The sequence below is a fragment of the Thermobia domestica genome, chromosome 2 (assembly GCF_964235325.1).
Source record: "Thermobia domestica chromosome 2, izTheDome1.hap1.1, whole genome shotgun sequence".
NCBI classification, from domain to species: Eukaryota; Metazoa; Arthropoda; class Insecta; order Zygentoma; family Lepismatidae; genus Thermobia; species Thermobia domestica.
In genome coordinates, this window is record NC_137455.1 from 75,927,894 (window position 1) to 75,943,258 (window position 15,365).

General features: G+C 35.9%; 1 protein-coding gene across 1 annotated transcript in view; it reads left to right on the forward strand.

The window, feature by feature from the left end:
- Nucleotides 1-1,117: 1,117 nt before the first annotated feature.
- Nucleotides 1,118-15,365, forward strand: part of LOC145672866 (breast cancer anti-estrogen resistance protein 3 homolog) — a 420,567-nt gene continuing 406,319 nt past the window's right edge. Inside the window, exon 1 of the mRNA XM_081742056.1 lies at nucleotides 1,118-1,784. The gene's annotated coding sequence lies outside the window, so the exon portion shown is untranslated. The remainder of the gene's footprint in view (nucleotides 1,785-15,365) is intronic.

The window sequence follows — 15,365 nt, forward strand, 5'->3', positions numbered from 1 at the left end:
GAGGAACGAACATTTGAGAATAACTATATGAAATATCCAATCGATACCAACAGCACTATCTCGTGGAATGAGTTTAGTATCCAAACTGTTAAAGAAATATTTTGCTAGTAGAAGTGAAGTCGATTCAAGTTTATTATGATAACCAGTTTCACTCTTGCTGTTACGTATGGTGTTAGAAAATAAATCATAGAGTGTATATATAGAGGGTGTTTCAAAACAACAGCGACAACGTTTGGGAGCTGGTGCACAAATGCTTCCTTTCGGAGTTATAGGCTGCCGAAAACATGAAAAACTGAACTTTAAATGTCCATAGCTCCAAAACTATGGGACCTGCCGTAGTCGGGTAAAGACTTCACTTAGAAACTAATATGAGCGATATCCAAAAATACATGTTTCAGAATCCTAAGGTACTCATGGAACAATTTTTATAGAATGAGTTTGGCTGCGGGCATATAGTTTGAAGTACTCGACAACTACCTCTACAAAAATTGTTGCGGAAGTACCACAGGATTCTGAAACTCAGATATATGGATAGGGCACATGCTAGTTCCTAAGTGAAGTCTTGACCCGACTGCGGTGGGTCCCATAGTTTTGGAGCTATGGACATTTCAAATTCAGTTTTTCAGGTTTTCGGCAGCCTATAACTCCGAAAAGGAGCATTTGTGTACCCAGGTTGGTCTATACTTTTTGTCTTACCTTGCTGCCAGGAATCACCTCCCAAACGTTGTCGGTGTTGTTTTGAAACACCCTGTATAGGCCTATATTAAATTTTTATTCAAAGGCCGGACCCGGATGAAACACACTCCCGGACGGGTTAGTAATCATTTCTTTAGATTGTGCTTCACTGGAGAAGTAGCTGAGGATCTGAACTGTAATTTTCTCACATAGGTTACGTATGCTACAGCACAACAAATGTGTGTTAATAGTAACTTAATAGCAAAGTATAGCTCTGATTCAGAAGAAAATCTCTCCGGAACCTGTGACAAAATCACAATTTAAGAGGTGATTTTTCAAACGACTCATACACATGTAGGCCTGTTCTTTTGACTTTCTTCTTGACGGATTCAGCAGTTAGTTCTCGATTCTGCCTTGCTGAAGTAACAAGCAAGCTAGCAGGTGGCGTGGCAGTCGTCGTCATAGATATCTTCCTGCGTGCTCTGCTGGTGCAACCGGCATGAATATTTTTTCTTTCGGTCTTCCCGAACTGTGTGCTTCAAAGATAGGGGGAAAAAAAAGTTATTTGTTTTTATTCCCACGCATCTGTTTGTAGATTTTTTTTTTTTTTTTTTTATACTTAGTCTTATTTATTTCGATTCACAGTTGAAATTTTGTGTTGCGAGAAAAGTACGAGTTTTAATTTGTTCGTGATTCGTGATTGTTTCAGTGCGAAATATTTTCTTCAACAATAGTTTTTTTTTTTCTTTTTTTCTGGTGATTATTTTTTCTCGTCTTTGCTTTTTTTATTCTTTGTATTTGTGGCAAACTGACGTAAGTGGCATTATGCAACGGTATTTTCAAGGCCTATCATAACGTTGCAATGCAATTTAAAAGAATTTGTTTTTTAAGAAAATGAGAACAAAAAACATTTGTGTTTGGCTATTTATATGTGTTTAAAACAAGTGTATTCACTTCATTTATATATATAGTTAATTTGTGTGTGTCATATAAAGTGTTCGTGTTTTGTTTGTGTTTTTCTAATGTGTTGTTCAAAGGATATAGTCCTCGATTGAACTGTACCGATTGGACGTTTGCTAAGGATGTTGTCAATTGTTATCACAACACTGGTAAGTAAAATTATTTCATTTATTCATTATTTATGTCAGGGGTAAAAGTGGATCTGAAAAGGTAGGGGAACGCATGACGTCACGCTGTTACCCGTACGTATCTAAGCCCGTTGTAATTTTTTAGGAAGTGGAGAGACGCTATAGACGTGGAGAGACTTTTTGGAAGTGGGGCAACGGCATACCCGCGATCCCCCGTCACTTTTACCCCTTATAATGTTTTTTAAAATCGCCCCTAATTCTGAAAAGTTTTGTACGCTAACTCAGTGCAAAACTTAAATTAAATGTTATTTTCTTTATTTCTTTCACAAGCGTTTGTTACAAGGACGCATTATTAAAATACGAGAGCATTATATAGTGCTGCCAAAATGTCTTGAACCGTGTCAAAAATGTGACCTAAAGCTCACACCCGCTACACACCCATGCGTTGAGCCAATAAGGATTCAGCTGTTGTTAAGCAAGAGAGCCTTAGCAAAAGGGAGTGGAATTCCTTCAGCCGATAGCAGCGCTTGGAATGGAAGACTAGGTGTCAAGTCAATGCGGTATATCTATAGCTCTTTATATATTTGTAAAGACCTAAATGTGCTCTCCTATATATAGCATGACTGTGCATATAATATAAGCCTTATTCTTTCAACAGTAGTTAAATACAGTTGTAACTAGTTAAAACTAATGTTGTCGCTGTTATGAATGAAGAGTTATTGCTGGTCAATCGGCTTTTTACGAAACTTCGGTTGTGTATATTCTACATATCGACTCCCATCACTCTTTTTTTTTTTTTTTTTTTTGGCTTTGTAGCCTCGTGTCTCACCTCCACTCTGATCTAGTGACTACGAGCATGCCTTTGATGCACGGGGTCCTGTGTTTAATTCCCATTGGAGAGCCAGGGATTAACACACTCCTCCCTCTCCCCCGAAAAAAATAGAGTAATTTCAAATATATTTGTACTTGAAGGTGGTGATATTGACATTCCCTGTTTTGTATTAATATACGAAGAGAATTGAATAGTATACTTTGGTCAGTGGCGGCGGTTGGACGTTAAAAGTGAGGGGGCAAGACATGATCTGAATATTTGTATATAAATGTTAGTTTTCCTGGTTGTTTCTAACATTTTGTTTGACGAAAGGTTGTATAACTAATAGGATACTATATTTTCAGTTAAAATACCGTATATCGTATATAATAGTTTATTAAGTAAATTGAGAAGAACAACGCAAGTAGATACTAGCCCTTTGTACTCTTAAACAACGAAAGTGTAAGAAGAGATTTGATTCATTGCTCATGAACATCTTAAAATTCTGTCTGGAAAATTGTGTGATCAGATTATTTAATAAATTTGCAAAACAAATAAATAGAAAGGATAATATTAATCATAGTAATGAATAATGATGCTTGTTTTGCAAAAGTTATATTGAAACTGAGGATTAATGAAAAACTTAATATTTAATTCCACACATGCTATTAAATGTATGTTATTACTCTTAGAAAATGAAAGACAGTAAATACTACAAGCATATGCTACGACATTTAAAGAAATATTTGCTTTTGCAACTTCTTGAAATATGTTCGTTGCCATTAGGTGCAGATTTCACTTTCTTGGAACACATCAAAACACAACAATACTTACAATCCACACTTCAGTTATACAAAATAAATTTAAAACCTAGAATTATGTTCAATTTACTAAATTTTATTGTATATACACTCGTACATCCTTAAACACAACACTTCACTCGTATATTACACTACAAAACAATGGAAAAGGTAGAAGTTGTTTCTTATCAGCTCTTTTTAATCGGTATTCCTTACTTTAGAAAGAAGAAAAGACATTTTAGGAACTGTCAATTTTTGTGCAATTAAAGAATAACTTGTGAAATAGGCCCTACTTTTTTGCATAATGTTCTTTCGATTAGCTTCAAAGCGGCTCACTAACATATCGAGCCCTTGTAAGAAGAAATGAAAGTATGCTGAAATTGTGCTCCAATAGGTTATTTTTTGGGGTTATTTTCTGTGGTGATTAAAACGCAATTACTGTAGCTTTCTTTACTCCACGGGAAGACAACCAATACGTATTCACGCAACAGCAAATATTATATGGCAGCATTTTTTCTTATTAATCAGTAACACATACAAAATCGTTACATTTCCAAATGAAACTATATACATTAATTGGTTACTTAAAAAAGGTGCGGGGGCAACTGCCCCCCTTTGCCCCCCCTAATCGCCGCCCATGACTTTGGTACAGCTTTCAGACATTGTTCTAAGATACTGCAACCAAATTGTCGTTTGTAATAAACCCAGCACACTCGCGGCTCGGTTATACAAAATCTCATTGTTCAATATGTTTATACGGTTTGTGAAGGGGGTAAACTATACTCCAAGCAGAAACACCTACATTGGCAATTTCAGGCCAATCTATATCTATCAAAAGTGCCCATTTTAGTACAACCTAAACAATATGCAACCTGCAACACATTAGAGTGTTGTGGGGTGTCTAACTTAAAGGATGCTGGATATTCTACACTTTTTGAACATCCAGAACGTGTGACCACTCCCATTTTAGATGAGTTGAAAATCGAAAACTAGCTTCGTACGCGATTAGATCTGGTGAAGATCTAACTATGCACGAGGTTTGGTGGCTATAGGTGACTCCTTTTTATGAGGAAATGTGCAAGCTAGACGTAAACATGTTCTTTTATATATTTGGAAGTACGTCTAAGGATATATAAGGAGGGAAACACAGAGCCAAATAATGCCACCTTGGGTTTCAGCTAACAGCATGGGCAATAATCCGGGCCTGGGGAGAACCTCAAAATTTGAACGTGGTTCGGATTCTACTTTATTACGTTTACACCTGTTACTCATATAACCTTGGTGCTTAAAAAATAGACGCTAAATTCCAAAAAAATATATCTACGAGTAAATTGTGTCTCACAATAGGAAGCCAACACACTCACAAAATTTTCCCTTGACAGGAAAGAAGCGTGAAACTACTATTCAACAGCACGGGAAATTAATAATAGAGGTAACATTATTCATGAAAAGAGATCAACTTTAGACCCCAGTTCAAGTTTGTTTTGGTGGTGTTCTTTGATTTCCTTCCACATTTTCATTTCATGAATTCTTCCGTTATAATTCACTTCCATTTTTCATATATTTCCTTTAGCATATACAGTTCTATAAAATTAAAAAAAAAAGTTAAGATAAATGTATGATTCCATTATGATCAGAGTTAAGATATTGATACGTGCATTGTGCAACCATATTTCAACGATACATTATGCAATATGTTTATTTACATGTGGAAATAATTTTGCTTCAGTCGAGAGATCTATGGTTTGTCTGCAGGCTAATATTGAATCAATGTTACAGAGACGCCTTGTGTTTCGATATGACTAATTCTTCTTACCTGGATTTTGTACAAGCGTTAGATGTGTTATGAGTGTTACTGTAAAGACTTTACCAACAATAACATCAGAACTTATTTAAATTGTGTAGAGCAATCCATGCGATTATTGATGAGTTCCGATCGAAGATTATGTTGTTCAGATGTCCTTTTCTGATTCGGTGGTGGAATGGAGCACTCTGGACTTAATAACACGAAAAGTTTCCCGAACGAAACCTATCAAGAAATGTTATGTGAACTGACTGGTGATTGGCAAAACCGGTTTTTATAAAGACCTGAGACCGAAAAACCGAAATCTAAAAAACCGACATTTCGGTTTTCTCCAAAACTGGTTCGGTTTTCACCAAAACTGGTTTCGGTGAAAACTGTTTTGAAAAATACAAAACTATTTCTGTGGAAACGGAATCGGTTTCCGGAGAAAAACGAAGCACTATTCCGGTCAGAAATAGAACCAGTTTTGGAAAAACTGAAAGTGGTTTTTGAAGAAATCCTAACTGAAGTTGGTGAAAAACCGAACCGGTTTTGGAGAAAATCGAAACCGGTTTCGGCGAAAAAACGGTTTTTGGAAGATGTTCAAGAACCTGTTTCGTTTTTTCTAAAACCCAGAAAAAGAAAAAAAACTGTTTTTGTGCCCACCACTAGAATTGACCGTCCAAATCACATTATATCTCCCCTTCACCCTGGATTATCTCTCGGGGTTTTCTCAAGTTTCACATCTATGAAAATAAGCCACAAACAATTCGTAACGTCAAAGGAAACATTGGAAGGAAAACTGTAAATTGTCTTTTTAGTAAATTTCTCCCCCACTTGAGATGTCTTGGCGCTCTATCAGTTATTTACTAGAATCACTCTAGCGAGCCTTTTGTTAGTCCATTCGTCCGTCATTACGTCTGTTACTCCGCACGATAACTCTTGAACGGGAGCGAATTTTTGAATTCGTTTTTTTTTTTTTTGGAATAGATAGCTAGAACAAATATCTCGGTCTCGTTCGTTAATGGAGTCAATTCGTTAATATCTTAACGGGTAACAGGTTCATTTACATATCCCATTTTCTACTATTAAAACAAAGGTATCAGAAACTACACATCCCGCCATTAGATGGCATTAACCATCCTCTAGCTATTGACATCTGTCGGACGAAATTGACACTTCTAGGCGTAATCCGTTTCATTACCTTTAGCAGAGTGTACTAATTTAGTGTCTAATTATAGGCTATATACATCAGTGGCGTAGGGAAGGGGGCCCAGAGGAGCCGGGCCCCTTCCCCCAAAGAGGTCCGACAATGTACTTTGGTACTTTGATGTTTGTAATTTTTTTAATAGATTTTATGTATATATATATATTTTACTTTGTAATTTTTCTATATGTACCTATAACAGCACTTGTTCCCCCCCCCCAAACACACATCCTGGCTACGCTACTGGTATACATAGTTCAAATTTGAACTATCCCCAGCTAAAAGTGCTGTGGGTTTGCGCTTCTTGTTTGTCAATGATAGTACTTCACGTGACGCATTCTTCGCCGTCACCATATCTCGAATGTCTGCAATTCTGTTAGCACCATATGACTAAAAGAAGACTAAGTGATCTTCCCGCATTGCTGTCTATAACACCGATGCGCTGATGACAGCTATTTTCATCAAGGTCGTTGATGATGATGTGAGAAATTCGCACATCATTAGCGCTAAGCAGCTGATCAAGTAATTTCTTTACATTGATGAGTTAGGTGTAAGCTAATACGGTACATCAGATACTGTATTAAGTTGATATTTCGCGGAAAGAAATGAAGGGAAATCGTTCATTTACATTCTATGGTTTTTCTTTGAACGCTGAAGCACGATAAATGCACATGAATATTGTAAAAAAGTTTTTAAGGTGGACGTGAGCGGTGAAGGGGTGTATGTCAATGATTGTTCACAATACGAACATGTTGGAACCTGGAATCGAATTCGGTAACTGGGCTTTTTTATAGCTAAATGGTTAACATTCCCTCTTTGATGCAGGAAAACCCGGGTTCGATTAGGATTACGAATTAGATTTCTGGATTTTTGGCATCTACGGCCATGTTAGCCCTTCACGTATGAGGGATGACGTCTCTCATTGATCACACTATCCCAGGAAAGGAAACAAAGGAAGCTTCCTAGGACCTTTGTTAGGTACTATCCCGGCATTTGTCTGGTGTGAATGACAAAAACCCAGGAAAAAATCGCTCAGAATGGCCGACCTAAAAAAAAAAACCTTTTCCACTTTTTCGACGCTGTTCCTCACTGGGAATCGAATCCTGGACCGCTCGCACCACCCGGATTCGATTCCTGGTGGATATTATGTGCTCTGAATCCAATGTTCGTACCTAAATGCACGTCTCATATAGCTTTGGTGCCGAAAAGGGATGTTAAACTATAGTTATCTATGAGGCGAGAAATGTCCCGAGTCTCGTAGGTAGCAGTAGTTTATCCAAGTCCTAGGTTTCAAATAGTGCTTTAGTGCTAAATGATCCAAAGTATACAAATTACAAATTCAGAAAATGAAGTACAAACATAATGAAGATTATTTATCAACATTTAAAGATACGCAAGTCATTACACAATACACTCCAATAATAAACATAGTTTGAATGTTGTTATATGGACCTATTGTAACACGGAAGAATACTGGTAACTTCTCATTGAAATTTAAAAAAAAAAAAGTCATTGTATAAATCTTCGAGACGAGACGGTATAAATCGTTACAAAACGAGACGAGACTCGCCAAACTTTCCGAGGAACGAGATGAGAAGAAATAGAATTCTTCAAGAATCTCGAGACAAGACGAGACTTCTACAGAAATTACGAGATCCTTATTTCTTGTCCCGTCTCGTGGACAACACTACCAAACTAATGAAATTAGAAATGTTTCCTGTGCAAGGAAACGAAGCGATCCTAGACAATCTAATACCTATAGTTTCTAAGTACGTTTATTTTTCTGGATATGAAACCCCTTTGAGTGTTGTTGCCAGAACTTAATGCAATTCTTATTTTCAAATAATCAAAATTGTTATTTTTATGTGTGCCGTATACATAGGATTGCATAATTTTTTGATCCAAAATACGGACAAGCCTTAAAATGACGACCTATCAAAGATACGGCGCCCAAACACAGAATAGATATTTTGAAATTTCTTACTTTTTAGGTTTAGGTTAGTGTTTACTGTAATACTTAAAACACTATTGGAAACTAATGTGTTTTATAACTTTTTTCGTTAACACGAACATAATAAATCATGCCCTTAGATTACGTATATGAAATCTAACCAAAAGAACCCTGGAATGGAAAAATGAGACACTTTTTAAAAACATAACCTATTTTATTAATAGTTACTAAAATATAAGTTACCGTATATAATGAAAACACTTTTTTTCGCCCGAGATTTTAGCGATTCTCGACTCGGGAATTTTCGGGCAGCTCCTAAAACGGTCAAATACGGACATTTTCCTATTTCATGCTTTTTACGATACGGACACGGACACGGACCCAAAAATACAAACAGTCCGTACAAAATACGGATATATGGCAACCCTAAGTATACAAAGATTATTTAAAAATGACTGGATGAATTTGCACGAGAGAAAAGAACCGCAATATTACAAAAGTATTTTAAATTTACCCACAAGGAGTTTGCCAAAGACTGAAGTTTTATCAAAGTAGAAAACGAATTTTATAGTAGGCTGAGTTAAATGGACAATGAGCCTGTCATGAGTGCCTGTGGTGCTGGGCTCGATTCCCGTCGTGGGAACAATTGTTATTGTGGACCCCAAACTGATGGCAATAAAGTAAGATATGACGGCACTGAGTATTGTATCCTGACCACCCATCACCTAAAAGTTGTTTGATTGAACGTATTCACGGACTATATCGTAAATGATGAGGGTAGTTAAAGTTATTTTGAAAATGCCCTTTTAAGTAACGTTGATATTGTTAGATGATTCTCATTGAAGAAATCCTGAATACTACACTAAACTTACATTTCCTGGCATAAAACTCTAGCAGACTGAATGTCGTTCGCAAGAGATATGTTTAGAAGTTCAACTCCACCCTTTAACAAGACATTGTGGAAAAATTAACATTTACTTTATTAAAATATGTAGTCGTACACAAATGACGCTTGCCCTGAAAGGATATGGGTTGACCCCCGTTGATGAAATTCGTCGTACGCTACTGATCATACCAGCCATTGATTTGAACTTGGGGATTGTGTGGTTACCACGTTGCTATTATTACTAGTTTCTCTTCATCTCCATAATGGCTATATCGTTAACATACCCGCTTTCGAGGTGGGAAAACCTTGGTACCTGGGTTCGATTCCTGATGGGAGTTGACAGTTTGGATGCCACGTTGAGATGTAGATCAATGTCTCATATAACCTCAGTAGGAAGAGGGACATTGAACTCCAGCTACTTGCTGCCTCGTTCTCTTAGACAGCTCCACAACTATCTTCACGATGCTACGTGGATACCGCATTGACATCGCCAGTTGGTTTTTCATTAGTGGGTGTCAGTCTAAGTACTGATGAGACCCGGTACAGCTTGATTCCTGTTATTTCGCGGAAAGATAATATATATATATATATATATATATATATATATATATATATATATATATATATATATATATATATATATATATATATATATATATATATATATATATATATATATATATATATATATATATATATATATATATATATATATATATATACACAACGTATTACCTAGTCTACTGTTTTGTTTTCTGTAAAAGATACGGAGTGTTTAATAAGGAGGAAAAATTTGACCTTCAAATACGCTTGTCTAGACCATTACTATCAGTTAGTGTGTTACTACAGCTTTATCAGACAAATAAACTATTCTTTGACATTGAAAGCAACTGCACCGTTGATAATGTGGGTGATCAATTTGCTCAATCAATCATTGACCATTCATGGTCTTTAAATGTTTATTCTGATTATTATTTAAGAAAAAAATAGTTATTATTTCTTCTGTGGATGATGTAGAATTTTCTGATAGCTGCCTTCTGTAGCAGTAAATTGGTTAAATCTGCGACCCAATGTGCTCTTGTCCTCCCGCTGGCCTAGTGGCTGCCTTTGGTGCACCTGATCCCAGGTACGATTCCCGGTGGGAGAGAATTGAACACATTACGGTGATTCGGATTCCACTTTCAACTGTAGATTCAGGTCTCAAATAGCCTCGACGCTGAAAAGAGATGCTAAAGTTCAAACAAACAAACCAGTCTGACCTTTACCTAAGAGTCATAACCATTGATAAATCAAGCGAAATCAAGCAGTAATGAAATTGGTGAAAAACTGCATATTGAAACAAAAAAAATACAAATACCACAGACACACACAAAAAAATGCGCATTAAAACACAATTCAAATGAAGTCTATATGCACACGTATATAACTATAAGCAATAAGCAACAATAATCAAAAACTCATTAAATACCGGAAAATAGTGTACTTCTGGGGATCACTGCGAAGAGAAAGCAATATATAAGAAGTCCGGTGTGAAGTAGGTTGAGAAAGCCTGAACTAAAGGACTTAGTCGTGGCTATGTGGTTAGCATACGCACCATGGGCGCGGGAGACCCAGGTTCCGTTCCCAGTGGAAGATCATGCGGTTCGGATCGCACATTAAGCTGTACATCCACGGTGTATAGCCTCCTGTGCTGAACGGGTAAGCTAAACCTTTAATTAACCAACCAATCATAACAACCAGAGCTTTGATATTTTGTACAGATATGAAAACCTGATGGCTATACAATGCAGTATTTTCTCTTAATTTTAGTGTAAACTTATCATTTCACTATAAAATTAATAAAATTACTTCAACTTATTACCGAGTACCTGCTTCTTATACAACCCAAACATCGTAGGCATTTGGCTGGTTGCATACAATAAGGCGTTATGTTACAAAAATAAGGACATATTTTAGCCTTTTTCCTTTTGCAGAACGAGGAAAGAGACTAATACCTTTCATTAAATAAAAAGTGAAAAATTATGACCGTAAAAAAATTGAAACCAATGCTTTTATAAAAATCAACTAAGAAGATTTCCATGTTGCCTTATTTACAAGAATCCCGTGTTGGCATGCAGATAACTTAATTCCATGTTGCCCTATTTACAAAATTTTAAGAAAAAAATTCGCTAAAAATAAGAAAATTATTAAATTTTCTTTCTCTTTTTAGGTTAGATAAATGAAGAAATGGGACTAACACTAAAAGTATTGGACGCTAGTGAACCACTTCCGCAAGATTTATTCATTACAGCTTTTGCCCTCAACTTTAGAAATAACGCCCAATGACTTTAATCTTACTCCCAATATTTAATTTAAAATTATTTCTTAAATATTGTTTTCTTTTTTGTGTACGAATTTTACCTTAAACCTCATTATAAAATTTTAATTTCTAGTTCTTTACATAATTTTTTTTTAAATATTTATAAGAAACTTCGAAATTTTAAAGTTTATTGATAAGCACAAAAGATAGACAGACATATATTTATGATATTATTTTAGTGTATATTAGCAACTTCATTAAATAACTTTGATTTTTTTGTTTGTGTTTGTTTATATGTTATACATAACGTTCATTGTTCGTATACAACTAATTTTGTCCACGAGACGAGACGAGAGATAAAATTTTCTCGTCTCGATTCCGGAAGAACACTTTCTCGTTTCGTTTTGTAAATTTTGTTCAAAAATTATGCCCTGATTTTTTCTTTTTATCTAGACGTTACCAAAATTCTTTTGCGTCACGACAGGTCACGAATGGTCCCACATAGCACAAGTACGTCCACGGGATGTCCGAGACTGAGCCCGTAACGGACGACGGGACATCCCGGGATATCTGTATGTGCTCCTGGGACATCCACAGGATTTCCGCGGGAGATCCAGATGTCCGCAAATATCCCTGTCTCATCTGGGACGTCCCGTGGACATCCTACATGGGAATCCTTCAGGACGTCCATGGGATATCTTCTCATTGTCCCGATAATCCCGGGAACCGAATGGGATGATTGGGATCAAAATGGGACATCCCAGGGACGTAGTGTGCTATGTGGGGTATGGCATAAGAACATTTAAACCAATACTAAATATTAAAGTATATTATGTAATGATTTGCGTATTTTTAAACGTTGATAAATTTTCTTCATTGTGTTCGTGCAATTACTTTATCCGTTTATAATTTTTATGCTATAAATTATGTAACTAGCATGGACCAGGAGACAAGGCGGGTGAAAATTTCCGTGTGACGATATACAAAACGAGACAGACCTCTTCCACAATAGAAACTAATATATTTTTCGAGATGAGAGAGTAATTTTATTACTCGTTTTCGAGACGATGTAACCCTAAATCTAGTGTCGTGGGCAACACTACATGTTAACACCAAAACAGTGTTTGAGACGTAAGATTTCGATGAACTAGTATTGCTCACAAGACTCCTGAAATTTTCTCGTCACGCCTCGATTCTCGTTTGATAAACGAGACCAGAATTGTCATCTTTATATCGGCTTACGTCGAATATAAAAGGTACTTCTTGTCTATTTCGTCTCATGGGCAAGAGTAGTATAGAATAATTGAAGCCATGACTTCTATAAGTCATCGAAGCGTGCTTGGAAATCAGACTTTCTCTTCTCATACTTAGTGATATTTGTTATTCAGCGAAGTACAAGTATGAAAAAAAACTTATTTCGTACTTCACATTTCCAACAAATATTTAGTTTTTATTGATTTTCTCAATATCTCTGCAGCTGGACTTCAGTGGTTATGGAAATAATGGCTTGAATTGTCAAAATTTTGCTTTCAATAATGTAAACAAAGAAATATATTTACTACCTAATTAACTACTGTTATGTCCTTCGGAATCGGGAGGTTCAATGCCGCATTCACAAAAGCTCTCCATTGACTTCTGTCTTTAGCCAACTGGATCCAGTTTTTACTTTATATTTCTAGTTCTGCGAGATCCATTTTAATATTGTCCTCCCATCTACGTCTAGGTCTTCCCAATGGTCGTTTTCCGATTGGATTTCCAGTTAAGACTTTGAAAGCGTTCCTACTTTCTTCCATTTTATTCTGGCTACATGACCTGCCCACCTGAGCCTCCTAGATTTGGTGACCCTAATAATGTTTGGTAAATCATATAAATTAGTAGCTCCTCGTTACGAAGTTTCCGCCGTTCCCCATTCCCGTTTCTCTTTGGTCCGAACATTCGTCTCAGGATCTTATTCTCAAATATTTCAGTATACGTTTTCCCCTCAAGTAAGTGACTATGTTTCACAACCATACAGTACAACAGGCATAATTATCGTTTTATATATTTTAAGCTTCAAATTCCTCAACAGAATTCGCGATGACACAAGATTTTGAACTGAATAATAACACGAATTCCCTACTTTTAGTCGGCATTTTACTATACTTTTATATCTATTCACATATTTTCCCTGATATGTCGTTCATTATATTATCAACATTTAAGCTCTTTCGAGGCCGCGATGGCTTAGTGGTAGAGCATTGACTTCTGGTCCTTGGATCGATCCCAGCTCGCGCTAAGTGAACTTTGTGGCGGACAAACATCGTATGCATGGGTTTTCTTGGGGTTCTCCCGTTTCCTTCTACTTTCTTCATTTCACCATTTTCCTTCATTTTTCATCATCACTATCTCCTTTAGCCTAGCGGGCGTAACGTGGGACGTAAAACTTAAAGATTTCATTTAAGTTTTTTTTTTCGAGGTTATATGGTTAGCTTTTGCCCCAGATTTGATTCTCAGTGAGGACCATGTTTTTCAAAACCCTCATTAACTATAAGTCAAACGTTTAGTAGATTCTTGCCGCTGAAAAGGGACGTTAAACACCAACGAACCAAATCAATATATCGCTAATATGCACAAATAATTTCTTATTAAAAATGTGCTGATATTAGGATATTCACTGTAATTTTGTTTTATAAACTTTTTTTTAAGTATATTATATCCTATCTGCCGTGCTAAGCAAAAAGGCCTTATCTCCATTTCACATACTTTCGAAAAAATAAGTAAAACGCGTTTTGGCTTAGGCTGTACGTTCAAATTTGTTGTATTTCAGTAAAACTTTATTAAATATATTTTCACGATTTAAAATTTGTGTGGTAATACAGTTATTTTTTTATTTATTTATTTTATTTTATTTTTTTTTGCTTATGAAGTGCCACTTAAAGTCTTTTTGCTTACTTTCAGTTACAGTTTTGAACATAAGGTAAACACTCATGACGTCACTACCCCCTACCTATTGGTGAAGCCATATCAATTTCACTTTAGATAGATGCAGAATTGTACTATGAACATTCCCATACCAAGATCTCGATTTTCAAAAAGTGTGGAGTTAAGGTCTTTTCGCTTAGGACGGCAGTATTATACTATCATTTTCACCTCGTTAGACTTCGGAAATTTCCGTTTCTAGTGTATTTCACCTTGATTCTTTCTTACCACTCTTCATTTCACTCTACACGATACAAGGATGAATTTCGCTCGAAGAAACTGCTCGTCAAGTTCCTGTTTTTATTGCGCCATTGCTTTTACCACCAAACTGTAATGCGTGTAATAAAATGGAACTTCAGGAAATGAGCAAATTTCCAATCATATTGTATTTAATAATAATATTAATAATAAGTAAGGAGAATAAGATAAAGTAATGTTATGTTTGCAATCAGGCACGTCGCCAGGAATTTATTTCGGAAGGGGTCCAGAGGTTTTTTTGGGGGGGGGAGGGAATCCAAATTCAATGTGAGGATAAATTACATTAAAATTTGTATCAAATAATAAACAAATTACACTAAAAGTAAATAATTGATTAGTGTAAGAAGTAGCAATATCACGTGCACACCACGTGAAGGAATTTGGTTTGTATGAAGTGGTATTTTTTCAATATTGAAACCAGAAGTTGTAGTAAATTTCTATCATTTCCGTTTTTAATAGAGAGATTAGAGCAAAGATGGGAAATATTGTTGGGATGCTTTAATTGATTGCAAAAAAAAAAAAAAAATCTCGCTATCTATCACCGATTTTACTCTCTAGCGATCAACGTTGAATCCAGAAACGTTTGATTTCTGCCACTTCCTGTTTGAATAGAGAGTTACAAATGAATTTTTTTAATTTAGCGTCCCAT